At 39.4% G+C, this 27,492-nt stretch overlaps 2 long non-coding RNA genes across 2 annotated transcripts; both read right to left on the bottom strand.

The window, feature by feature from the left end:
• Positions 1–20,502: 20,502 nt before the first annotated feature.
• On the bottom strand, positions 20,503–21,763 carry LOC127446664 (uncharacterized). Its single transcript, XR_007898234.1, has 3 exons — positions 21,643–21,763; positions 20,836–21,040; positions 20,503–20,743 (listed from the first exon to the last, which is right to left on the bottom strand). It is a non-coding gene; the product is annotated as an uncharacterized LOC127446664 (long non-coding RNA).
• Positions 21,764–25,757: 3,994 nt separating this feature from the next.
• Positions 25,758–27,222, bottom strand: LOC127446310 (uncharacterized). Its single transcript, XR_007898196.1, has 3 exons — positions 26,879–27,222; positions 26,022–26,159; positions 25,758–25,871 (listed from the first exon to the last, which is right to left on the bottom strand). It is a non-coding gene; the product is annotated as an uncharacterized LOC127446310 (long non-coding RNA).
• Positions 27,223–27,492: the final 270 nt, after the last annotated feature.

Genomic DNA, 27,492 nt, shown 5'->3' on the forward strand with positions numbered 1-27,492 from the left:
CCACTGTAGCACATAGTCAGAGAGTGAGAAACAGTGGTGTTGTGCTGATATGGACACACTCTGGAGACTCAGAGTTGGCACTTGCTTAGATCTGCATCTGTTCTGATTAATGCCAGCCTTGGCCGTTCAGCGTACAATTTGTTAGCAACTTTATGAAGGTGAACAAAACTGAAGTGAGGATTTTCAACAGTCTGAAAATCCCACCCCCAAAAAAGGTGAGAAACAATCCTTGGAGGTACAAGATCTTAACGATATGGAAGCTGAGAATTTGGAGAAGACACAGGTGTAAATTTAGGTAGGGATGACAGGGACGTCCCTACCAACTTTCAGAAAATCGGAAATGTCCCGACCAACATTTGGGCAATTTTACCACACAGAAATTATTTTAACTTCATACTATGTTTTTATTTTTATTTGAACAACTATTAAAAGTCCTTAGAATAATTATTCATGTGTAAATTATTGCCTTACCTCTTCTGAAACAGTTCATAAACAGTGTTATCATGTAGCACCTGACACTTTTCTCAGCGCTGTGCAGGATGCACCAATCACTTTTAATCATTTGTAAGATTAAAAAAAAAAAAAAAAAAAAATTCTAGCGATTACAGGGGCGGATTTCCATTGGTATTTTACATCCAATCCTTGAAATTAATAGATTTATCAAAATGTTTTACCAACATTTTGAATATTATCCTTGAATATGTCCCAACAAACTTTCAAACCAAACCTACAGCCTTGGGAGAAGATGTATAAAAAATATTTTGTGCCTCTGAAAGTCCATCTGTTGATTTAAATAAGATGTAGCTAAACATATCCATGCTGTTGAATAACATCTACAGGATATCGATTAGAGTCTGGTCACATGTAACAATTTTTTTTTATATGCACAGATGATTCTGTTTTCTCAATAACGTGGTGAAAATGGGTCACTTGCCCAGAGTGCATCACAAAGAGGGGACTTTGTTTACTCCAGGCATTATACCAGTAACCTGGCTCAGTGCCTTGAGAAGTAGGACAAGAAGAAGGCTGTTAGAGTAGAGTAGTTTTGGGTATTTCTAGGTAGGAACTAGAAATCAGAAACATTTTGCCAGGTTATGGTTGGTTAGGGACAGTTGACCAACAAATTAAAATTATGTTAGTATTTACTGACCCTTATGTGATTCTAAACCTGTTGCTGTTTTTAAAATGTCATTATTCTCTTTTCCATACAATTACATTTCACAGTGACTATGTCTTTCAAGCTTTCAAGCACTATACAAGTAGTCCAAACTACTTTTGTGCTTCTGAAACCATGTGATAGCTTTGTGCTAAGAACAGAACAAAATTTGTCATTATTTGCTGATAATCTAGCCATCCAGCTGTCAACTTGAGAATCAGTTCATTAAGTCAATAAGCTGAAATAGAGAAGGTATTGGTCTTTTGAGACTGTTCTTTTCTATGAACTGGTTGATCCGATTCATGAATCAGGCTTTTTTGGTTATTAAGCTAGCTCGCTGACTTGATCCGGGCACAACTGTTCTCTGGTTAGTAGCTAACTCGAGAGAGATTTTCATTGAATAATTACTTAAATTTCAGTCTATTCTCTTCAAAAGAATTACAGCAAATGAGTGGACAACTTTTGTGATGTTTTTCGGTGGTGTTTTTTATTTATTTATTTTTTATAAACCGTATATATAATTTTTGGAGTGAATTGACTTGAAGTGAGTAAATAATAACTTGTTAAATACATACATTGAATTAGAAAGTATATTTCATCTGGAATTGGCTGTACTGCAACATTTTTTTTATTATTTTTTATTTATTGCTCCAGATGAGCACATGCTCAACTAGACTTGCACAAGAATGGACCGAAATTGAGTACACTGTGGTCGCAACTGGATGACAATTTTTTTTTAAACATACCTTTCATTTGTTGATAGCATGTCTGAAATTGCTAAAGGCAAAAGTGAGCCAGGCCTTTATGGCTATTAGCCAAAGGTTTTTGCAGTTAATGGTTGTCTCAAAAGATCAAGACTGCCATCTGCTGGTGGCAAAAGCACCTTGCAACTGTTATTCTGACCACTAGGGGCTCTTGGGACAACAAGCTGATTGCTGTGAGGAGGCACCGGCATAATGTTTGGAAGCAAAAATGAGTGCCTGCAAACAGGAGGTAAAGTGGACAAGGAGAATGAGCTCTCAGTGGAAATGCAGGTACAACCAGACCTGAAATAACACTTTCAAGTAAAAAAAAAAAAAAAAAAAAAAAAGAAGAAAACTGGTTCACATCTGTTTCAGATGATGCAAAAAGGAAGAGAATATGTGTGAATTTATTTAGAGCCTTTTGTTAGGGAAATGTATGTATAACAGAATAAGATTATACATTATTCCATTTGAACAGTTGCTGAAGGATACTAGCCATGAACAGTGTTCCACGGATCTACAAGCCAGTGATATTTAGACAAATATGATAATTTAAGACACTAGACAGTCAGATGTAATTGATTAATTATTTTGATCCATATCCAGAAGCCTATAGATATTAATTAATCTAATTTGATGAGGGATGCCTATAATTAGACATATGAAAAAAGCAATTAATATACCAACTTTTAACTCTAAGACATATCCAGCAATGGATCATAAATCAAACTCCTGTGATTCTAATTTGCCATCTTAATTTACAGAATGAAAATATTGGATATGATTTTGTTAAAACCTTTGCGAATGTCGTGAGAGTCATTACTCGCTGTTTGTTTTCTCAAGCTTGCCAGCGCATTAGCATTTGATAAAATGTGTGTGAGATTTGATAAACCAGGAACGTAATAGAAAGTGTCACAGAGCAATGAATTATTACAATTTAGGATGGAATTTTATATAATTTCAGGTTAGATCATTTATTTCAGTTTTTAATGAGCCAGAAGAGGTTTGTGCATACCTCATAATTGGGACCTGCTAAATGTAGTCTTCCAATTTTCTACAGATATAAATAAACACAAAGGCCTCGGAGATATAAAATTCCCCAGTTTTTTTATTCATTTATTTAAAAATGTTTGCTGTTTCTAATTTAATTTGCCTAATAAACATGCTTGTGTTGTGTCAGTTGACTATTCTTGTCTTGCACTTACAGGTGACAAACCTCATGACAAAACACTGTGCTGCAGTTTTGCTCTAGCCTGAAATGGTAGCACATTCTTTGGTTCTCCTTATCAACCCATCCTCTCACTGCTAGTGTTTAAAATACATATTGTTATTTCTGCAAACCACAATTTGTGAACTATTGCATTGGGTAGTTTCACTCCTCATCCTAATCTCTGATCCTCAGTTCAGCATTTAAAAATGCTCAATAAACACTTTTCATGTTTTCAGTACAGATACTGAACATAAGTATCAATGAGAAAAAATGAAAAATTGGCAGAGTAAATGAGAAAGAGAGAGGATGAACGCTTAAACCTAATATTGACAAATATTTGTGGAAATCTTAGTGATGAAATACCTCTTTGAAGTTCTAAAATCCACTTTACTTTTTCATGCGATTGTAGATTAGCTAGGTGAATTATCAAGCTCAAAATGAGATCTATGCTGCTGCCTCGGGCCTCTAAGCATTATGGGGGGAAATTCCCAAGACTGAAAGATTTCAAGAGGGAAAATAAAACAATGTGTAAAATCAGTAAGTCTTTCAGTCCATATTTCCAATAGAGAGATCATGTTTGTCATGTTAAGTACTGAGGAAGTATTGCACAATTATGACATACTCCTGTTTATTTCATTTACTATAAGCAGACTAATTGTTCTATTTGTTCTTGTTATATCACTATTGTTCAAATAAAAAAGTATGCAATTATTCAATTTTAACGGAAACTTAAAACAGCACTTGGATAATGCCAATCATGGGCAATTAGATTTTTTTCAAAGACTTGTTTGAGTATTCAGACCTGAATTTGACTTAGATAAGTATGTAGCATTGAAGTATGACAGACATAACAATGCTGTTAAATATTGTATGAATGTGTCTGCTTTCATGCATTAGTGTGGACAAAACAAAAATAAAACTCTAAACATAAGAGATGACAAAATGTAAATTACTTGTAGACTGGGCTGTTTGTGGCAAGGTGCGTGTCAGAAGAGAGAGTGCTTTTTCCAAGTCATCAGAGTTGTATTCCTGTGGCTCTGAGCTTTTTAAATCCAGCAGACACCTACCATGTCTGGCAAGGTGATGAGAGGTAGCACACCTTTACGCCACAGCCTGACAATAGCTCAGGATAATGGCACAGTTGGCGTATTGAGATTCTCTTCATAAAACCAGAACGTAACTGCTGTTTATCTAGGGAAAGACAGTAAGCACTGAGAACGGGTGGGTGCTGCAGCAGTTGCCAAGTAGAACTCATTCACATCTGTGTGAGATTGCACATCAGCTGGATCTAACCCACCAACCAGCAAAGCCTCCAGGTTACATAGCTGAAGTCTGCATACTGCGATCGAGTGTTTCCATGAGATTCACAATGAGTACAGAAGTATACAATAAAAACAATATGCAGTTGAATTCACAAAAACAATTTGACCATAAAATGGCACTCCTGGATCTGTATTCCTGCATATATTCCATGGTAATACAAGGAACAGTAAATTGGTTGAATGTAAGCAAAGCATCTCTTCCAAACCCTTGATGTACTCATATATCTTTATTATTATGGAAAACTAAAAGCATGGCTGACATATGCCAGACATATTTGATCGCTATGCTTTAGACATGTTATAAAAATATGTCATTAGTTATAGTGTTGTTGGCTCATTTGTAATCATTATATGTTGTTGGATATAATAATTCAAGGGAATAACAGCCTTTTCATTCTTTTTTCTTCTTTTTAGGATAGAGGTGTATGAATGCATGCTATTATTAGTATTAGCAGCAATATTACTGTAGCTGCAGTAGCTTTAGTATAGTAGTTGTTGTTTTATTTGCAGTAATGCCATTTATGTACATATACTTATTTATTTACACAAGCAGTAAAAGCCTTGCATACCATTAATAGCAGATAATTGCAAGAAGGTCAGAAGGACTCCTATGTCTTTGTGTTTCTATGGTAACAGTCTCAAAAGATGTTCGTTCCATATTCCAACACTAGATGTCAGTATGAGAATAAGGATTTAATTTGGTTTGGCATGAAACATTTACTCATTTCAAAATAGGAGGCCCTGGAATTTGACTGAATGAGACAAACCACCTGTGGAGGAAATCTATTAAATTGTTTTTATTGAAGATGGGGCAGTACAACAAATAATCCATGGTCTGAACATTGAATAGTTCACATGTAATTTCAAAACAGCTTCCATACATTTAATTATGCACTTTAAGCTTGAAGGACCACTTAAATATCATATTTGACAGAGTGTTGGTATCTGACACCAAAAGTGCAAATGCTATCTGAAATGCTATCTTTCATTATGGACTTGTTAAATTTTTTCAGGCTAGGCTGTGACAAATGCATTTAGTTTGAGAAATCATTTGAGTAGGTCACATTGCTGTCATTACATGGTCAAGAAGTTTCATTTTTTTTTTTTTTTTTTTTTCATTTCTCTGCTTTGCCTTGTTTGAGTTTATGTTCTGATATGTTTGAGCAAGTTGCTTGTATATATAATTTTACTGTTGAAGAGATTTAACATTAACTTTGGCTTAGGATTCAATCTGAGGATTGTTTTCTCGCCATTTGTATCTCATCATCAATCAAAAATTCAGTTTTAATATGATGATGATGATTATAATTTTATGATGAATCTCTTGCTGAGTTGTGAAGGAGGAACCGGGAGCCGGATAAACAATCCATGTAAGTTTTTATATGATACACTTTTCAGTACAAGCACCAAAGGTTTGCTTTTCAGCATCATTTAAAAGCATACACTGGACTCTGCTGTGTGCATCTCTCTCTCTCTCCCCTCCGGCAGTCTGGACACCCTTTTTATCCCCCTCCAGCTCTCACTGAAACAACAAACAGCTGTTAGAGTTAATTTCCCACAGGTATCAATCCTTTACCGTTCTCCTTCTCCCAGCCTCGCTCTCCACAGACGTCGCTTGGCCACACCCACATCACCACAAATCTGTTTGAAAACCACATCACCAAACTGTCCACTCAGACAACAGATGCCTTATCCTTTGGATAAATAAGCACTGCTTCTCTGAAGAAAAGATTTCCATGGGAAATTTGCACATTTGCAGTATTATACCTTTGGATTTTTTTATTTAATGTATTTATTTTTATCTTTTTAAGTATTTATTAGCAATGTAATTTAAAAGAAAGCAGTCATTTCAAGAGCACCAACTTATGTCTGTATAATAATGAAATTTAAAGACTCTTTGCAGAATAGTCATTATATTCTACATATTCTGAGAAAAGTAATCACACAGATGATTACTGAACATCATTTGATTACACATTGTTGTACAGTATCACCCTCTTCTGCTCTTTTTTTTTTTTTTTTTTGACATACTTATCAGTCAGAATTTCAATATGGCTGCTTTCATCCAAAATCAGAGACTTTTGGAAGAGCTATTCACAACACACTCTCATGACGAAACATCACTGGGGCGACCAAAATGTCACCCTTGTTCCGTATGTAAATGTCATTCTGATGCCGTATTCAGCTCATTTCAGAGCATGCCATTCCTTTACCCAAGGCTAAATTTTAAAACAAATTATTTGGAAATGGTCATCATTTACTTATTGGGTTATCATATATTTACGTATGTATTTATTTATTTATTTATGTTTGTTTGCTGTGGGATACAAAGAGATTTTCCGAATGTCTGAGCTGTGGGTTTTAAAAAATGAGAAAAGCACCATAAAAAAGATCATAAAAGTAATTCTCCATACGTGCACTATATGCCAGATCTTCCAATGCTGTGTGATCAATTTGGGAAGAAAAGATCTAAATTTAAGTCTTTGTTTAATGATCAGCGTCCTCATCCGCAGTAACAGTCAGATCCAGACCAGCCATAATTTTAACATTAAAAAATTGCTGCATTAAGAAGCCTTACAACAGCTTTGACGTCAGTGATGTCAAATGCTATTTGTTATCTAATAGTGTGTCTTGTGACCGACTGCAACAATTTAATGCTTGGAAAGGATGCATATTTTTGAATGAGATGTGACTGCCTTCATTGAGAGAGAGAGACGATTTTCAGTGATTCAAACCTTGTTTGAGTCGATTGGAATACTTTTAGTGCTTTTTTTTTTTTTTTTTTTCATTTTTGGAATAAATTATTGTGACTGTAAATTATTGTTACTGTATATATTTTATATTGTTAAGAACTTTTTAGGTTTAGGCATAGGGGTGGGGTTGCACGGTCAAAAATATCTTTATAACAGTGTAATGTAACATATTATTTCCACTCAATTTACCTGACTGTTACATTTTTTACATTGTATATAAGTAGTTATGTTTAGGCATGGGGTTGGGTAAGAGGATCTAAAATATCGATATGATAGGATGATAGTATAATGTAACTAAAATAATGTATTTCTAAGTATAATAAAAAAAAACATTAGGTTTAAAAACGCAATAATATCCAAAGATTGCAGAGCCTGTGACAGAATCATCTGAACTGAGAAGAGCTCGTTTTGCCTGACTTTTTCATGGTGCAGGAAAAACGTCGCAACAGTGAAGACTCACTTATGAGAGTGCCCTGCTGCTTTGCATCTTTAGATTAAGGAGGAGCACGAGTGATCAATTAGTCGAGTACTCATTCAGCTTTAAAGGGATAGTTCACCCTAAAATGAAAATTCTCTTATCATTTACCCACCCTCTTGCCATCTCAGATGTGTTTGACTTTCTCTCTTATGCAGAACACTAATTAAGATTTTTAGAAAAAATATCTCAGCTCTGTAGGTCCATACAATGCAAGTGAATCGTGACCAGAACTTTTATTCTTCAAAAATCACATAAAGCCAGCATAAAAGTAATCCATAAGACTCCAGTGGTTAAATCAGTATCTTCTGAATTGATATGACAGGTGTGGGTAAGAAAAAAAAGATCAATATTTAAGTCCTTTTTTACTAAAAATCTCCAACTTTGACCAGCCCTGACAAGTAGGTGGCAATATTCATGAAGAATGCAAATCACAAAAAAATAAAAATAAAATAAATAAATAAATAAATAAAAAGTATAAGTGGAGATTTATAGTAAAAATGGACTTAAATATTGATCTGTTTCTCACCTACCTGAGAAATATTAATAAATTGTGTCCTAAACTTTATTCTAAATGCCTGCTAATTCTGTATTTTGGACAACTGTGAATGTTTAAGTCTGAAATGATTGTTCACATTGCAAATACTGTATATCACAAAAAGCTTTTGTAACTACAGAAAATGTGTGATTAGGCCATATGTGTCATTTATTTCTAAGGATGCAAAACCTACATATTTAAAATCACATCTATGAATTGCTGCTTCCTATTTGCTGAATTATGGTTGTTGTTGCCGTTTATTATCATATGAATAACTATAAAAACAATACTAATAATAAATAATACTAATAATAATAAATACTGAGGGAATATTTATCATGTATTTTATTTTACTCATCCATCTGCTGTAACGTGTGTCAGCGAGACACACTGAGCAACATTTAACATTCAACATTTGGGAGTCGCGTGGCACCATGCGAGGTTCGGACGTGTGAACGGCGAGCTCTGCACACTTTGCTAATTTTAATACTTTTCATGTCATAAACTGGTGAGATTCGATACACTCTGATTCTTAACTGTTCTAGGAAGACAATATATCAAAGAATTCAAAATCCTTGATCTCTGGAGACATTAAAAGACACTCAAGCTGAAGCCCCTGAGCAACAGGCCAAAAGCCCAATTTGGGCTGTTGAGGTGAAAGAGATTCAGCGTCAACTGTTGAACATGTCGGCATTACTGACAAAGGTCATTGTTGACTTGAAGGATCTTGCTGTAATACGTCGATCGATCACTGCCATGGAGACAAAATTCACTGAGATGGTTACAAGAATGGTGGATGTTGAGAAACGGATCGATTATCTGGAGTCAACGGAGAGGGAATTAGCTGCTAATCCACTAGCGACCAAGACAGATTTGAAGCGCGTCTGGGAAAAGTCGGAAGACCTTGAGAATCTTAACCGGCGAAACAACGTCCAAATTGTTAGAATTCCTGAGGACGAAGAAGGCTGAGATATGGTGAAATTCCTAGACGGGCTCTTTCCGAGTCTGCTCGACATAACAGGCCATAAGCTGGAAATCGATCGAGCTCACAGAGTTCCGGCTCAGAGATCTGTGGAAGGAGACAGGCCCCAATCAATTCTGGCCAAATTTCTGAGATAATCCGATAAAGATCTCGTGTTATGCGAGGCGAGGAGTAAATGAAGGCTTTCTTGGAAGAACCACAGCATTTTCTTGTTCCCAGACTTTGCGAATTCGACAAGAGAGAAACGTGATCAATTCAAGGAATGCAAGAAACTCCTTCATCAACGGAAGGTCGCTTTTGCACTGATGTTCCCGGCCAAACTGAGAAAAATACTAAGGATGACCGCAAAGTATTTACATGCCCACAGCAAGCGATGTCCTTCATAAAGTCAATGGAATGAATAAGTCATTGTGTGATACTCTCTATGCAGCCGAGTGGGCCTGAGACACTGAACATTCACTTGACTGTCCAATGAAACTGTGCGTCTTTTTTGTTTCATTTTGTTCTGGTTCCACCTAGTGGCTGGAGTTTGTTTTGTGGAGCAACACACCATCGGGACAGTTATGTGGATGAATCTACACATTCTTTGTGCTTATGCCTCCTTATGGCTGGAGTTTGTTTTATAGATTATTTTCTGTTGTGTAATTCTGTCTCACAAAATTTGTATAGAAGCACCGGACTTGAGCAATCCAATGACAAATTTGTCGCGTGGGCTCTCGTAGGTGTACATGGACTGTTTGAGTTTGGAGGGATGGACGCCAGTTGGCGCTGTCGTGCGTGGGGTTAAGGCGCACGTTTTTCTTTTTTCTGTGTTTTTTGTTTGGGGGGAAGTTCGTGGTTTGATTGTTGCACTAATGTTGGAATGTGGTCGTTATAATTTTTTTTACACACAATCTATTTTTTCTAATATGTCAAAATGTCAAATGTTAATATGAGTGGATTGTCTCTCTCCATGTGGAATGTGAATGGGTTGGGGCACCCCATAAAAAGAAGGAAGGTTATTTCTTTTCTTAAACGTAAGAAATATGATATTGTGTTTCTTCAAGAAACGCATCTTTCCCCGCAGGAAGTGAGTGTCCAAAGAACAAACACGAAGAAGGAGACAGACAGGGGACAATGATGCCACGGTCCCGTCAGACAGAAACCCAACCTGACAAGGTGACAGGACCATGACAGTACTGTGGAACTAGACCATTTAAAGCATTGTATGTAGTTAATAGAATTTTTTAATTAATACAAAATTTAACAGGTAGCCAGTGTAATGACAATAAAATTGGGCTAATATGATCATATATCTTAGTTCTAGTCAGCACTCTGGCAGCTGCATTTTGAACCAACTGAAGTTTATTTATTGAAGTTGCTGGACATCCTCCCAGTAATGCATTTCAATAATCTAGTTTTGAGGTCATGAACGCATTCATTAATTTTTCAGCATCAGAGCATTTGTTGTAATTTAGCAATATTTCTCAAGTGGAAGAATTCTGTACAAATACTGGAAATTTGATTTTCAAAGGACAGATTGGTATCAAATAAAACACCTAAGTTCTTTTCTGAAGAAGATGACATAACAGTACATCCATCGAGAGTCAAATTATATTTTAACAGCTTATTTTTAGTTGTTTTTGGTCCAATCATTAGCATCTCTGTTTTTGTCCGAATTGAGTAGAAGGAAATTTCTGGCCATCCAATGATTGATATCATTGATACACTGCTAATTTGGAGAATTGTGAATTTTTGTTGGGTTTAGAAGAAATATGAAGTTGGGTATCATTGGCATAACAGTGGAAACTTATTCCATGATTCCTGATAATATCTCCCAGGGGAAGCATGTATAAGGAGAAAAGCAGAGGTCCTAAAATTGATCCCTGTGGACTCCACACACAACTTTGGTTGGATTTGTCAATTCCTCGTTTACACATACAAAGTGGTAGCGGTCTGATAAATAGGACCTAAACCATGCTAATGCAATCCACTAATGCCAACATAATTCTCCAGCCTATTCAACAGAATGTTGTGGTCTATCGTGTCAAAGGCAGCACTAAGATCTAAAAGCACTAGAAGAGAAATGCAGCCACGATCAGGTGATAAGAGCAAGTCATTTGTAACTCTGATAAGTTCAATCTCTGTATTGTGATGGGGCTTAAATCCTGATTGAAATTGTTCATATATTCCATTTCTCTGTAGAAATGAACATAGTTGGGAGGACACTACGTTTTCTAGTATTTTTGACATAAATGGTAGATTTGAAATCGGTCTGTAATTAGCAAATTCTCTAGGATCAAGCTGTGGCTTCTTAATAAGCAGTCTGATAACTGCCATTTTAAAGTTTCTTGGGACATGTTCTAAGGATAGCGAGGAGTTAATAATATTAAGAAGAGGTTCTCAGATAACAGGGAATACCTATTTTAAGAGCTTAGTTGGTATTGGATCTAACATATATGTGGCTTTTGATTTTGAAGTTTTGTTAGCTCTTCATGACCTATGACAGCGAAGGATTGAAGTTGCTCGTGAGCAAAATTATGAGACACTGTTTTCTGAGGTGCTGTGACAGTTGATTGCATAGTTCCAATTTTATTTCAGATTTTTTCAATTTTATCAATAAAGAAATGTATCATTACTATTGTGCTGTGACGGAATATCTGGTTCAGTCACTGCTTTATTCCTAACCAATTTAGCCACAGTACTGAATAAACACCTAGGATTGTTGTGGTTATTTTCTATAAGTTTGCTAAAATATGCTGACCTGGCAGCTTTTAGTGCCTGTCTGTAGCTACAGACACTATCCTTCCATGCACACTAAATACCTATAATTTTGAATTCTTCCACTTGCTCTCCATTTTCCAAGCTGCTCTCTTGAGAGAATGAGTATGATCATTGTACCATGGTGCGAGACATTTTTCACACTATCAAGAGTTCTAGAGAAGACTGTATTTATACTTTCTGTTATTTCATCAATTTCTTCTAGACTTTTTGGCTTACTGAGTATGTGAGACAATTCTGGAAGATTATTAGTGAAGCTATCTTTAGTGGTTGAAAGAATAGTTCTACCTGAACGATAGCATGGTGTAAATTTAGTGACATTAGCTGATCGCAACAAACAAGAGAAGAGGTAATGATCTGAGATGTCATCACTCTGCGGTAGAATTTCAATAGTATCAACATCAACTCTATATGACAGAATTAAATCTATTTTATGATTATGGTGATGAGTTAATCATGTCAAATTTTGTCTGACTCCAAGAGAGTTGAGAATATCAATAAATGCTAATCCCAATGTGTCATTTTAATTATATTTGAATTTTAAAGTCACCAACAATTAAAGCTCTTTCTACATTAACTACTAGATCAGTAGAAAATTTGCAAATTCACCAAGGAATCCAGAGTAAGGCCCAGGTGATCTATAAACTGTAGCAAGGGCAAAAGATGACAGATATTTTTTATTTATATCTGACGGTGTCATATTAAGCATTATTAGTTCAAAAGACTTAAACTTATATCCTGTTCTCTTTGTAACACCAAAAACTTCACTGTGTATTGTAGCAACACCTCCTCCTCGACCCTTCAGATGAGGCTCATGTTTATAACAATAACCTTGGGGAGTAGATTCATTTAAACTAATATATTCATCTGGTTAAGCCAGGTTTCAGTTAAACAGAGTGCATCCAAACAATGATCTGTAATGATTTAATTTACAATTAGTGCTTTGGTAGAAAGAGATCTAATGTTTAGTAGCCCTGCCTTTATATGATGTTTATCTTCAATTTATTTTTTTACTTTTTTCAAGTTTGACCTTAATAAAAAAAAAAAAATTCTAAATGATTTAGTGAGAGTTTTGTGTTTGGTAGTATGGGGAACAGACACAGTCTCTATATGATATCTAGGTGATACAGTCTCTATGTGTTGTAGTTTATGTGACCTATGTGACATCTCAAGGCAGCTAGCAGACGTTGGGATTAACCAGTTTGTCTGCTTCCTGACCTGGGCCGCAGTTAGTCAAATACTATAATTATTAAAACTATGAGCCAAATTACTAGAGAGGAGAGCAACACCTTCCCTGGAGGGATGGAGTCTGTTTCTCTTTAGCAGGTCAGGTCTACTCCAGAAACTCTTCCAATTGTCTATATATCCTATGCTATTCTCCGGACACCACTCAGACATCCAGCCATTCAGTGACACTAATCTACTACAAACCTCGTCACCACGATGAGCAAGGAGGGGGCCAGAGCATATTACAGTGTCTGACATCATTTTTGCAAGTTCACACACCTCTTTAACAATATCTCTAGTGATCTCCGACTGGCAAAGCCGGACATCATTAGTGCCGACATGAATAACAATTTTAGAATATCTATGTTTAGCATTAGCCAGCACTTGAAAATGTGATCTGATGTCAGATGCCCGAGCCCCCGAAATGCATTTAACAATGTGTGCTGGAGTCTCTATTTCCACGTTCCTTACAATAGAATCACCAATTATTAGGGCTCTTTCAACATTATTCTCAGTGGGTGTATCACTGAGTGGGGAGAATCGATTGGAAACCCTAAAAGGAATGGGAGAGTGGTGTCACTTTTCTGAGCGAGTATGCTGCTAAGACATCACCCAAAGCCCTGCTGTGGGGGCTCTAATGCCGAAACCAAAGTGTGTGTGTTGCTCGCTGTTCTATCTGGATCCGAAAGAGTATCTACCGGCTGCTCGTTAACCTTCTCCGTCAGCCTGGCTAATTCCTTACATTTATCACGTGTGAATCCCTCACTGATAATGGAAGAAGCTATAGTAAACTTGTGGCATGTATTGCAGGAAGCAATAACATGAGCGGATGCCATGACTTACCGCAATTGTTTGTTGTTGTTTTTGTTATGGTTGTTCTTGAGCAGCGAGGGTTTGAGGTCAGTGTGGTTCCTAATCAGCAGATGTTTGAGTTCCCTATCTGTCACTCACTCGATGTTGTGTCGATGTAGTGACACTAGGGGTCACCCGAAACACCTCTGATCTTTGAAAAAAGGCCAATGAGAATTGGTGAGTGGAATTTGCGTGCCACTCCCCTGGACATACAGGTATAAAAGGAGCTGGTATGCAACCACTCATTCAGATTTTCTCTTTGGAGCCGAGCGGTTGCATTCAGTGCACTGAATACAACTCCTCTAGAAAAACTCACCTCGCTATAGACTGCTGGATTTGATGGCGCACTTCAGCGGCTTCTCCCCCTCTGTGCTGTGCAGTGCAGAGAATGACCCTGGGTGCTTCGGCAGAGCAAAAAAAGAGTATATTCTGAAAAGAGTATATTTTCTATTCATAAAAGAGCGGCACACACGGAACGTCTTTTTAAAGATGCCTTTCCGTTTGTGTGTTATTCCTGGTTGCGTTCGCTATCTCTCCACTTCCGATGGCCACGATCGCTGTGTTACATGTCTGGGCGCTGCCCACGCAGAGACATCATTCGTGGATGGATCATGTCCTCATTGCGAGAACATGACCATGGCAATGTTGCGGTCGCGGCTTGCATTCGTAAGAAAGCAAGCCACCCCAGCTGCTCCCCGCCTCAGTCCTTCTACCTACGGGTATGAGGCTGTGCCGGTTAGCACTGGGGGTGATTTGGGGACCTCAATGGGACCATCTCTGCCTGGTATCCCCCCACGGACCTCCCATTCCCTAGCACGCTCGCTTGCCCCAATCACGTGCTCGGATGGGATCGCCGGCTCATCTTAGGGCAGGTTCAACATCTCGTTTTGCGCCCCGGAAGATGATGAGTTATCGAGCACAGCATCGGAGAGCAGGCTCGTCCCGTCTGACGCTGAGGCTTCGGCTGGGCTTCCTCCTTCGGGAATGTCGGGCTAGAGTGGAACCCGCCGCTCTCCCCTGAACCCTCGCGGCTCGACGATTGGTTCCTGGGCTCGGGGCGCAGCTCACAGCCACGCCCCGTTCTTTTCTTTCCGGAAGTGTATGAGGAGCTGAAGAGGTCGTGGGAGGCACCTTTTACTACCTGGTCCCGATCTTTCAGCTCCCCCGCTCTCGCTACCCTCAATGGCGGAGCGGCCAGGGGGTATTCGGTGATCCCCCAGGTGGAAAAGGCACTTGCAGTGCTCTTATGTCAGCAGAGCACTGCCACCTGGCATGGGCGCCCGAACCTCCTGTCCAAGGCCTGTAGGTTTACGTCGTCTCTGATGGCTAAGGCCTACGTTGCCACTGGACAAGCCGCCTCCGCCCTGCATGCCATGGCTCTCCTGCAAACACACCAAGCCAAGGCACTAAAAGAACTGCACAAGGGTAGTTCTGATCCGGGATTGATGCAGGAACTGTGCTCAGTGACCGACCTTGCTCTCCGGGTGACGAAGGTCACAGCCCAGTCTCTTGGGCAGGTGATGTCCACTCTCGTGGTCCACTTCTGGCTCAAATTGGTAGAGATGTGAGAGGCCGACAAGGCACGGTTCCTTGATGCCCCCATCTCCCAGGTTGGCCTGTTTGGTGACACCGTCGAGGATTTTGCCCAGAAGTTCTCGATGGTGAAGAAGCAGACGGAGGCTATAAAGCACATCCTGCCCAGGTGCGGCTCAAGATCCTGCACCCCGTCTGCTCATTGCCAAGGGCGTCTCCCTGCATCAACATCTCCAGCTCTGCCGCAGCCCGCCCCCATGGCCCATCGCAGGAAGCAGACGCCCCCCGTCTCACAGCTGGCCGCCAAGTACCCGAGGAAAGCTTCGAAGTGCCCCTGAGACGGGCGACCCAGGGGCAAGGAGACCCATCTCTTTGGAGCTGGTTCACAGACCACTCCATCCCCCGGTGGAGGGCCGGGAGGAGAATCTTTTGTTTCCTTTTTCACCGCATGCCCCAGAGGCTGCGGTACCCAAAGGTTCAGCAAAAGAGCAAAAGAACCTTATTTCCTGGGTCACATGTCCGGTGTGCACGGCCATTGTCACGACCGCCATCCACCGTTCCTTTTTGGCAGGATTGGCGCTCCAGCGGTGGACCCCCCGCCCCTGGGCGCCCAACTGTGGCACGAATACCCCCACACGGGATTAGTGCCGATGGACCTCAGGGACGAGACTCCTCCTCCCCCCTCCTCGGCCAATCTCATGGTGGGCGGCAGGAGCCAGGTAAGTGCTTCGATGTCCCTCGACTCAGCACAGCCATGGGGCTCGAGTCCCCTCGATGTGGCACCTCGAGCTCCGCCCCACCGTGAGGACCCACCCGCCGGTACGTCCGACATGATTATCCCCTTGGTCCCCCTCGCCCGGAGTTTGGACGCATGGCTCATGCTTTACAACCCATCGCAATGGCTGACCCAGACCGTCCGACTTGTCTACGCGATTCAGTTCGCCAGGCGCCCGCCCAGGTTCAGCGGCATCCGCTTCAGCTCGGTGAAGGGCGAGAACGCCGCTACCTTGAGTGCGGAGATCGCGACCCTCCTGAGCAAGGGTGCGATAGAGCCTGTCCCTCCGGCTGAGATGAGGAAAGGGTTCTACAGCCCTTACTTCATCGTACCAAAGAAAGGCGGTGGGTTGCAATTAATCTTGGACCTGCGAGTACTGAACGTTCCAGATGCTGATGCAAAAACACATTCTTGTGAGCGTCCGACATCTAGATTGGTTCGTGGCGGTAGACCTGAAGGACGCGTACTTCCACGTCTCAGACCTACCTCGACACAGACCCTTCCTGCGGTTTGCCTTTGAGGGCCAGGCGTACCAGTACAAGGTCCTCCCCTTCGGCCTGTCTTTTTCCCCATGTGTCTTCCTGAAGGTCGTGGAGGCAGCCCTTGCCCCGCTAAGGGAAGTGGGTATCCATGTTCTCAACTATCCCTTAAGGGGAAGACGTGCGCTCTTGACTCCCAGTAGTGTTCACAGACTGTGATCCCTGGATGACTTCCTCCTTAGCCCTGTGGCAGTCGAGTTTTCGGAGAAACTCGCTGCCGGCTCAGTAAGTGCGCTGGTAAGGCCCTGTACTGAGGTAGATGCTCCGCATGCGGTGGTTCCCCATAGGTAACCCCATGTGTTATATCTTCAGTAAAATCATGTCCCTCTTGGTAAACTACGTCTTCCTTGAGTAGAGGGCCCTCTGCTCCGGTCACCATGCTTGTAGAAACTCCTCCCCCCTTGGGTAGGACCTACCATGCGACTCTCCACATGACATACTTCCAACAAGACTCGGTAAGACCATGTGATGTATTTCCACTTAAAGTACCCCCCCCCCTTTCTCTGGGTGGGATGTGGTCTCCGCGGTGTCTTCCCGTTGGGAGTGACACCCCCCCCCCCCGATGTGGACATTTGCGGATCCCAGTCCATTAACAAATTCCACTCTTTTTGGGGAGAAAAGAGAAGGAAAAGAGGCCTCGGCTGGGCTAGCCTGTCCCTATTTGTTGAGCAGTCGACTTGTTCCTGAAGGACCGTGCAACGCTCATAGCAGTGTTGGGGGAGGTTACGTGACAGCCTGATGCGCTGGCTACGAGGCACACAAATGTCTGCCCGTCTCGCACCGCTAGTCCACGTAACACAGTTCAGCTAGTTGTGGCGTTTTGTATAGGGACCCCTAGTGTCACTACATCGACACAACGTCAAGTGAATGACAGATAGGGAACGTCCTGGTTACTTTCGTAACCTCTGTTCCCTGATGGAGGGAACGAGACGTTGTGTCCCTCTTGCCACAATGCTGAACTACCCATTGAAATGGCCGGGGCCTGGTCTTCAGCACAAAACCTGAATGAGTGGTTGCATACCAGCACCTTTTATACCCGTATGTCCGGGGGAGTGGCATGCAAATTCCACTCGCCACTTCTCATTGGGCTTTTTTCAAAGATCAGAGGTGTTTCGGGCTCCCAAGAGTGACCCCTAATGTCACTACATCAACACAACGTCTCGTTCTCTCCATCAGGGAACGGAGGTAACAAAAGTAACCAGGACGATTTATGCAATAATCTGAGTAAAACACTGGAGAAAACGAATACACACAGTCGAGACGCAAGATGTAGACAAGCAGAACAAAGAAAAAGAAAGAAAAACGAGAGAAACGGGTGCACACGGTATAATACACACAGATGAAACAGTAGAAAAGCGGAAAAACCCGAAGCACGTGGTAAAATGGCAAAGAATAAAATGATGAATGGATAAAAATAATAATAAGCAATGCTAAGCAAGCTAGCAAGCTACAAATACTCGTGCAGCATGCCGTCAGCACACTGCAGCAGGACCAGATTGAATACTCAGCAGAGCTCCATGGCAAATGCTAAGAACAATGTGCAACAAGCACATCCATTGTACCAAATGGCAGTTCCCAATAAGTGGCCCTTCGGTGAGGAGCAGGATGACATAAGCCACCTTCATTCTCTCCAACAGGAAAGCAGAGGGCTGTGACGTGAAGAACAAGGAACATTGTGAAAGGAATGCACCACAGGAACCATCCTCACCTGAATACGGGGCTGGAAGGGGAATATGGGCTTCTGAGTGTCCAGAAACATGGGGAACTGCTGGAGCCGGTAAAGATGCTTCCTGAGAGGGGCCAACATCGGGAGATAGGCAGAGCTGCTGCACGACAGAGTTAAGCTTGGTGAGCTGTGAAGCCATCGTCTCCAGAGCCCGGTTAGATGCAGAGATTTTATGCTGCTGAAGTCCCAGCAAAGCTCCCTGCTGAGAGAGGGCGGAGCGAAGAGTGGATTGGAGCGAAGAGTGGATTCCTCTGCTGGGTCCATGCTTGGCAGGATTGTTCAGTAACGTGTGTCAGTGAGACAAACTAACCCAAGAGCAGAGGAACAGTTCAAAGGATTTATTTACAATAATAAGTATACATAGTTACCGAGTAAGAATCCTCTGTGGAAGCTCAGCTGACATGCAGCAAACTGGAAGGCAACCACACACCCGACATGCGGGCAAACAACAGATACACGAGACAGGACCAACTAGGCAGAGTGTGTGAGGTTAGTTACTTCACATCAGACAACAATACTCAAACACTCAGTCAACACTGAGCAACATTTAACATTGAACATTTAACAATCCAGCAAAGGACATGACACATGAGGGGATTAAAATAAGAATGAACAAACAAGGTGCAGGTGCCACTCGCAGCTGAAAGTTGGCATGATCAGCATTCCCATGGAAACAATCAGGGTTCCCATGGAAACACTGATTCCGTGTGCCAGCAGCACCTGAAACACATGAGGAAGAAAATGTCAACACGTTTGGAACAAAACAAACAGGGAACGATGATGTCATGGTCCCGTCAGACAAAAACCCAACCTGACAAGGTGACAGGACCGTGACATCACCGGAGAGTGCACGGTGGTAACACGTGCACGATGGTAACTAACAACCAGACCCGTGCACTCACACAAAGAACATACACGAAACAGAAGACAGACAGGGGACAATGATGCCACAGTCCCGTCAGACAGAAACCCAACCTGACAAGGTGACAGGACCGTGACATCTGCTCAACAAAATCACACACAGTAATGTCATTCTGAGGTAAACTTATGGTAGCTTCTCCCTTTATGAATAAAATCCATTTGGAGGAAAATGACAGTTCATCATGACTGGCACTAGAGGGAGAAATATGTCAGTCGTATGGGAATTCTTATATTTGTAAGTGCTGCTTAAGTGTACTAACACTTGGGGGCCACTGTATATATAACAGAAATTGATAGCATGAGGTTAGTATTTATGTGTTTTACTTCATTACATGTCTTTTTAAAGCAGCCAGGACAGGACAGCCAGGGTGTTTTTTGTTTGTTTTTGTTTTTTTAGCACACCCTACACTGTATGTACAACTTATACAGCTGACTTTTATTTGACATTTTATATTTTGCAGGACCCATTGATCAACCAGTTTTTGCCACCTGCTGTAGAAGCCTGATCGAATGCAAACTTTGCGTTGATCAGTGGATGGATACACATGCATCACAGTGTTTGAAACGCAGGGAGGAAGATCTCAGTAACAATGTCTTTCTTGCAGCGGATCTTTCTGAAGAATTGTTAGCTCTTAGTGACATCATTAAGGTAGAGTAGGCCTGCATTACTCAGAACATTTTTTAGCTGTTCAGTGATTCAAATTTAGTTCAGTGGTTTATTTGACAGTTGATATTTAAAGTTTTGTTACACAGCTGATTCAATTAAAACATGAACTAACAAGAAAAACAGATTTAAGATTTTGTTAATTGCATTTTCCAGCATCAAACTAGTACATTTAACATTTTGTTTTATGTTTCTAGATAGAGCATTTGATGGAAAACAGCATATAACAGCCAATAAGCATGGCCTTTATGAGTACCTTTGGGTTAGATTGACTAAAGAGATCAAAGCCTCTTTAAAAGGCGAAAGGTTTTTGTTGACCACATTATTGAGCAAATCAGTGATGTCTGGACACTTCTCAGAAAACAGTTGTTCCACTGTAGCCTTCTTATGTTCACTTGTGAAAGGGTCCATTCCAAAGGCAGAAACCCTTGTCAAAGAGGATCCCATTGTGTCCATGTACAGATCAGCTGCTTCAATTCCATGGGGCAGTAGTGCTGCTGAGATTTTTTTTTTTTTTATCTTTTTTTGCACAACCACCCTGTGCAAGCTGGTTGGGGATTCCTTTTCCTGTAACAGTTGGTGAATGTTAACCATTATTAAATTAGTTATGAATGACAACTTCTTGTCAAGAGTTTTGTTTTAAACATTATTTAGCATACCAGGAATCCTGAAGTTGTTCCAGGCCTCTGCTACCCTGCTTATGCCCAGATGACACAGTTGATGGACAAGGTTAGACACACAGTATCTTGTTAGGTTGCAGTCCATATCAATGAGTTCTTGGTTGACCAGCTGGACAAGAGCCTCATTCAAATGGTAATTAACCCTGTTATTAATTTCAGGCCACATCCTCTCAATCGTGTGATTCTGATGAATTAAACAAGTGATAAAACAGGTGAACAGTTATATCACAGTGGACTAAAAATCATTCAGTAACAGAAGGACAATGTTGTGGAGTAACAAGTAAAATATTTCTCTGTAATGTAGTTTAGTACAAGTAGCAGAAAATCTAAATAATCAAGTATATGAACCACTGTTGTGATTTCATTGTAAGCAAAAGTTTTTAAAAATGTAAGATGTTTTCAATAAAAATATGCCATCTCATTTTAGAATATAATCAACTAAAATAGGTAACAAACATAAGTAAATGTATACATTAAAACTGTATTTCGGTCTAAAGATAGTTGGATACAACCAGAGATATGATTTTCAGGTGTTTTTGGTTGTCTGTAAAATAAAATAAAAAAAATAAAAATAAAAAAAAAAAAATCATTTATTTTTGTGAGGATTACCAGCACTTTTTGCAAATGCAGGTGAAACAAGACTAATTAAAACCAAATAAATAATTTAATATTTAATATATTGCAATCTATAGATATTGTACTACTTTGTTCTTATCCTTTTAAAAGTTTTGAGTCTTCAGAAAAGTAATAGTTTAAATCTAAACCACAATGCATTGGAACACCTACTTTTGTTGATTGGGTCTGACGATAAGGTGGTGTTTCTGTATTCACTCTGTGGTCAGCAAGGATTTCTTGAATAAACAGAGTCAAGAAGAACTCTTTGCCGTGGTCTACTCTTATTTGGTCCCACATTCCATTGTTGATTGCAGCAAGGCCTGCTAAATGATATGTTCAAAATGGGAATTGCAGTACTAAACATTGACTTTTCTATATACAATATATTCAGATATAATATATGTTCAAGCCAGAAAGTCTTTTGAAATACAAACTTGTACACTTCTTCATAAATAGTGATGTTATTCTTTATTGGCATACAGATATAAGCCATGATCTTGCTGCTATAGCCATCAATTGCTAGGACATGTGTAACTGCAAACATGCCCAGCTTTTCGTTTTGATCTAAATGGAGTTTGTGTCCTGTATAAGCAGCACGGTAGGGTATAGGATTAAGATTCCACACAACCTATGACAAGAGGAGGGGAAAAAATACTGCAAGAATTACAATGTCATGTTTGAATTATTTGTCCAATATTTGTTAATAGTAGAAGTAGCAGAGGTAATGCCAACTGTAGAGGTTGCTATAGCAAATGTTGCGGGAGTAATTTAGTGGTGTGTGTATTAATAATAATATTTAAATAACAATCCCCTGGGGCAATTCAGTGCTGTTTTGATGGATATAATAATAATTAATAAGAATTCATTATAATAATAATAATACAAAAAATGGCTTACATCGCATTTCATGGTATGGCCGATCTATTGTCTGGAGGGCTCATCCAACCTGACTTTCAGCAGCTCGAATTCCCTTTACTGCCAAATAACCGGTCATCAATTTACAACCGTAGGTTGGTCCTGCCTAGAGTGATGGAACAATTTAAATGAAACACAATATACAATAGCCCATAGGACTATCTATCAATTCTTATCCGCGCTGGATAAAGCAGGCTTTTGTAAGCAGAGACAGAAGCAGGTCTTTGAAAACTACTGCATTTATCGGTCATGGTGATCAAAACAAGATGCGCAATGTACAGTATCATCTGATCTTTTTAAACCGGCCAGTAGACCGGTCGACCTCCGAATGAGTCTGGCAGTGTATGTTGCTAAGCCATCTTCTGTCCATGCCTTCCGCTTAAAAAAGTGGTGGGGACATGTCCCAACCGTCCCACCGGAAAATGACGATAACTCAATCCTAGAACCGGGGCTGATGTATACAGCTTTGTCAAGATAAGGCCACAAGATACCTAGGCCAATATTAAGACATACATATTAAGATATTAAGACTTAATATCTTATTACTTACTTCTTGTACTGCTGTCAATACAGCTATCTCCAGCTGATTGTCAGAAAACTCCCGTCTCAGACAGTGACTGGCACAAAATCTTCTGACACTCCTCGCCGAACAACCTCACCCGACACCAAGTTGAGACAGGTGCTCTGCAATGTCCGTGTGCGTTTTGTGTTTTAAAATCATGTCACAAATCACCTCTCTGTATGGTTCCAAAGACATGGCTCCAAGTTCTCATTCAACAGTGCGGGAAAAAAATTTTTTCCGGGTGTCTTATTTGGCCTGAGAAAACCGGCTTTTTTCCATTATTAATTTGTGCATTTTTTTAAATGTTTAATAGAGGTGCAAAAAGTCAAATTCAATACTTCAAATTTTGGTATTCAACATTACATTTTAAAAATACAACAACCGTTCATTTTTAATTTTCTGGTCATGGTTAAAAAAGGAAAAAGGAATGGACGCAAAAGTACATGGACCCGGGACACTGCGTTTTGATTATTAATTTCACTAATATATGGCTTGAATATTTGATTCACACATATGGGTGGGCCTGAAACGCCCCTTTCTTCTGATTGGTCAACCTGCACCACCGTCTTCCTCAATGCTGTGAGACAGAATAAAAGTTCTCTGCTATTTAATTGTTCATATGAATTCGTCTCAGTTAATATTAAATTCTCTACCATTTATTCTCCAAAACTCGCCACGTTTATTGCAGCTGAGCTATCTCTCTCATCAAATATTCAGACACAGTGCCTACACACAACTGTAAAATGTTCATCTAAGGCAGACAGTGTTTTGTCTTCATGCGATTCAGCATTAGGACAATCATTGCCACGTGAAGCAATTTATAAGAGACACACACACACACACATTATTATTAAGATGTTTATTAAGATTAATCCCTCGCTCTGTATGCCAAATGCCTTTTCACAGTTATCGTTCTTCGTGCCACACAACTTGTTTTATTAATTTATAAGTGGTACCATGCAGTGCAGCTGATCAGATGGGCACTGGTGGTCCACACTGCACTGGAGAATCGGCTGCAGTTGGGTCTGGCATTCACAATTAGAGTGACTAGACGTCACTTTAAAACCGAGGTCAGTCCCGATTTTTCAAGTCATGTACCGCGTCACAGTGGACTTACGGTCGGGACACCTTTTGTTTTAATAATTAGCCTAAGGCAGCTATAGTTTTATTGCTTTAAACAAGCGTTTTATATTGACATCAGTGTTTCGTGCGTTTCTGAAATGAGAAATCATCAAAGAGTATTTAAAGAATCGGTTTATTTTAATTTTTACATATTGCAGTGAAATGAACAATGCAAGATGCGGTTCAGGGAATATAGACACTTAACGTAAGGCACATCCAAGACAGATGAGCATTCATGCCAATGAATTATAACAGCTACAACAGTAAATAAATGATAAATAATAATAATAATAACAAATAAATTGGAAGATATTATTACATTTAATATTTAATATAAGACAATAAGTATTTTCATGGCAGCGAAGAGCACTAATTTCAAGCTCAGATCATTCTGACAAACATGTTTTTGAATGGGAATATGGGTACCCAGGTAGCCAAAACGTAATGGCCCAGATCCGGCAGGCCAGAAGAAATAACTCGGCCCACTTGCAGTTGCCAGACTCTTGTGAAACACGGCAATGAATGACAGAACCCCAGAACGCCCGGGTGCTAAAACTGAGCCGACACTGCTGGCATAGGGCCACAATCATGGCAACAAAAATGTTTTACTTAGTCGGTACTGGCCCGAGGCTGGGTACCAAAGGGAAATGTATATGAAATACAAAACTACATCTATTTAATAAGAACAACAAAAGACATTTTGCCAAAGCAATATTAGCTTGTTTGCTAAATTAAGTATATACTTGCACTTAATCTAAAACAGAATTGAAAAAATTTTTGCGTTCAGTATAACTCTTCTTGTAATTAATTGGTTACCAAAAACTACTAAAATGTATGTTGGACTCCTTCCAGTTTTTATATACAAACAGAGATTTGAATATTTTTTCTCTAATGTTTTTCCTCAAAATGACATTCTATTACCTTTTTAAAATCCTTAAGATTGCATATACTTCCACCTTCTTAAAAAGAAACTTAGAAAAAAATAACACTTTATTTTACAGTGTCCTTGTTACATATGTTACATGTACTTACTGTAGTAATAACAGTAAATTATGCATAATTACATGCAACTAACCCTGAACCAAACCGTATTCCTAATCCTAACCCTATAGTAAGTACATGTTGTTAATTAATATTAATCAGTACTTAAATGTATAATTACACTATAACAATGACACCTTAAAATAAAGTGTAACCAAACTTAATATGCAAATATTCTTCATTTCAAAAGTTGAACTGCAGAATGGAAGCTTTTTTCAATGTAAAATCCATTCTCAGTGTTATGAGGCTTTGGAGGATTTAAATGTGGAGGCTTTAAGTTTCACGCTTGTGTACTGTAGGTGTTAGATCAAATCCTCCTCGCAGATACATGCCTTAAACTCAGATTTTAGGTGAGCTCAGAGCCTTCTGGCAACACTGAACATACGTCATTACATCAGCTTAAACATCTATATGAAGAAACAATAAGCAAAACAAACTGGAGTGTAGGGGGACTATAAGCTTAAACAAATTAGTTTATATTGGCCTTAAGAATTTTGAAAATATCTCAAGTTTACAAGGATTGTAATGGCATCCCCACCTACTACCCCATGTATTACCCCATGCCTACCCCATAATAGCCATATGTGCTCCTTTTCCCCAAGTAAAAATGACACCATGAAAATATGAGAAATATAAGAATTTATTTGAACCCTAACATTAACATACAGCTTTATATGAACTAGCAAAAAGTGGCATGAACAAATGCAAAACAAAAACAAAAAACTAGTAAATTTCTGGACCCTCCTCAAGTAAGTGTACCCTAAAAGAGGGACCGATTGACAGAAATAGAGAGGTAAGAGGGGGCACAGACAATGATACATATGGTTAGTTAGTCAGACAGATCTCAGAAATCTCAGACTGAAGACATGAATGGTAACTCTGGTAAATGGTAACAACATTTGGAACATACCTTAGAAAGAATTTGCTTGCTTTAGGGCCCGCTCTCTTCCCCCAACTCTGTCAAATGCAAGCTGCAGCCATCTTTTTATGAACTTTTCAATGTCTCCGTCCAATGCACTGGCGGTACTTGCATTTCTTCGTACAGATTCTTAAAAAGAAAAAGAATTGATCAATCAGGTGAATATGGCACAAGTTTGCCTGTTCAAACATGAAGCTGGTTATCCAAACTTAGAATAAAGACTGGAAAAGGTGGGGTAAAAAAAATAGCACTTTACGGGGTTATATAGTCGTTTGAGAAAGTATTCAGACAACTTCACATTTTGCAGACTTTATTGTGTTGTAGATTTAATTTTATTACAATTTACATATTTTATAGTTTCAAAATGACAAAAAAGAAAAAGGCCCATAACAAAAGTTTGGGCACCCTGCATGGTCAGTACTTTGGCAAGTATCACAGCCTGTAAATGGGTATAGCTTACAACTATTTTAGTAATCAAGTATTCTACCGATTATTATATTGATTAACTGAGTAATCTGATAAGAAATACTTTTACTTTAATAAAGAGTTGTGTATATTGTTAGAATTTTATCTTTATTTTATTGATATGCCTTATACAGTACAGTTCTTTATTGATACTCTTATTGGTTATTTTTCATTACTAAATTGTTTTTATTATTATTATTTAAAAAAAATATTATTATTTTACGCTGCACTAAGTTAACCATCTCCTGGTTCCAGCTTCACATCTAGCATATAGACATGACAGTGCTATCAATCTTCTCATCTAACTCTTGGCAAGAAAGCATAAATGTGTTAACTATAACGATGAAAATGAATTAACACTATGATACACAGATAAAACTTACTGAGGACAACATCTTTAATGACAAGTGGTTCAAAGCCATACTTCCCATTAACACCGCACCAGTTAATTTGCTTCGCCAGTTGGTTCGTCATTAGTTTTGACATTATTCTCCAGACAGTTTCTTTTACAATCAGACCCCCTGCCAGTCCAAAATAGGTGACCTGAAAGACAATATTGTCAGTTACATATGGTACAGTGCCTATAAATTATAAAGTATTCATCTTCCTAAGAAATTTTCATGTCTTACAGCACAGAATCAAAGTAGATTAAATGTGGTTTTTATGACAATAATTAACAGAAAAATCTCTTAATATCAAAGTGAAAACAGATGTCTACAAAGTTATCTAAATTATTTACATATATATAATACTAAATTAGAGCTCCAAACTAACATTTGAAAGCAGTGGCACCGGTGCCACCAAGTTCTACAGATGGTGGCACCAGCACCTGATTTGGTAGCACTGGGGTGGGGGGGGATGTACATTTATTTTCATGAACAAAAACAGTAACATCTGTAACAATTGTAACAACCTCATTTTTATAGGGTAAAATTTAAATATTCTGACTGACTGACTTAAGACTCTACTCTTATTAAAATTAACCATAGGTCTTCCA

Source organism: Myxocyprinus asiaticus, chromosome 1 (assembly GCF_019703515.2).
Source record: "Myxocyprinus asiaticus isolate MX2 ecotype Aquarium Trade chromosome 1, UBuf_Myxa_2, whole genome shotgun sequence".
Taxonomy (NCBI): domain Eukaryota; kingdom Metazoa; phylum Chordata; class Actinopteri; order Cypriniformes; family Catostomidae; genus Myxocyprinus; species Myxocyprinus asiaticus.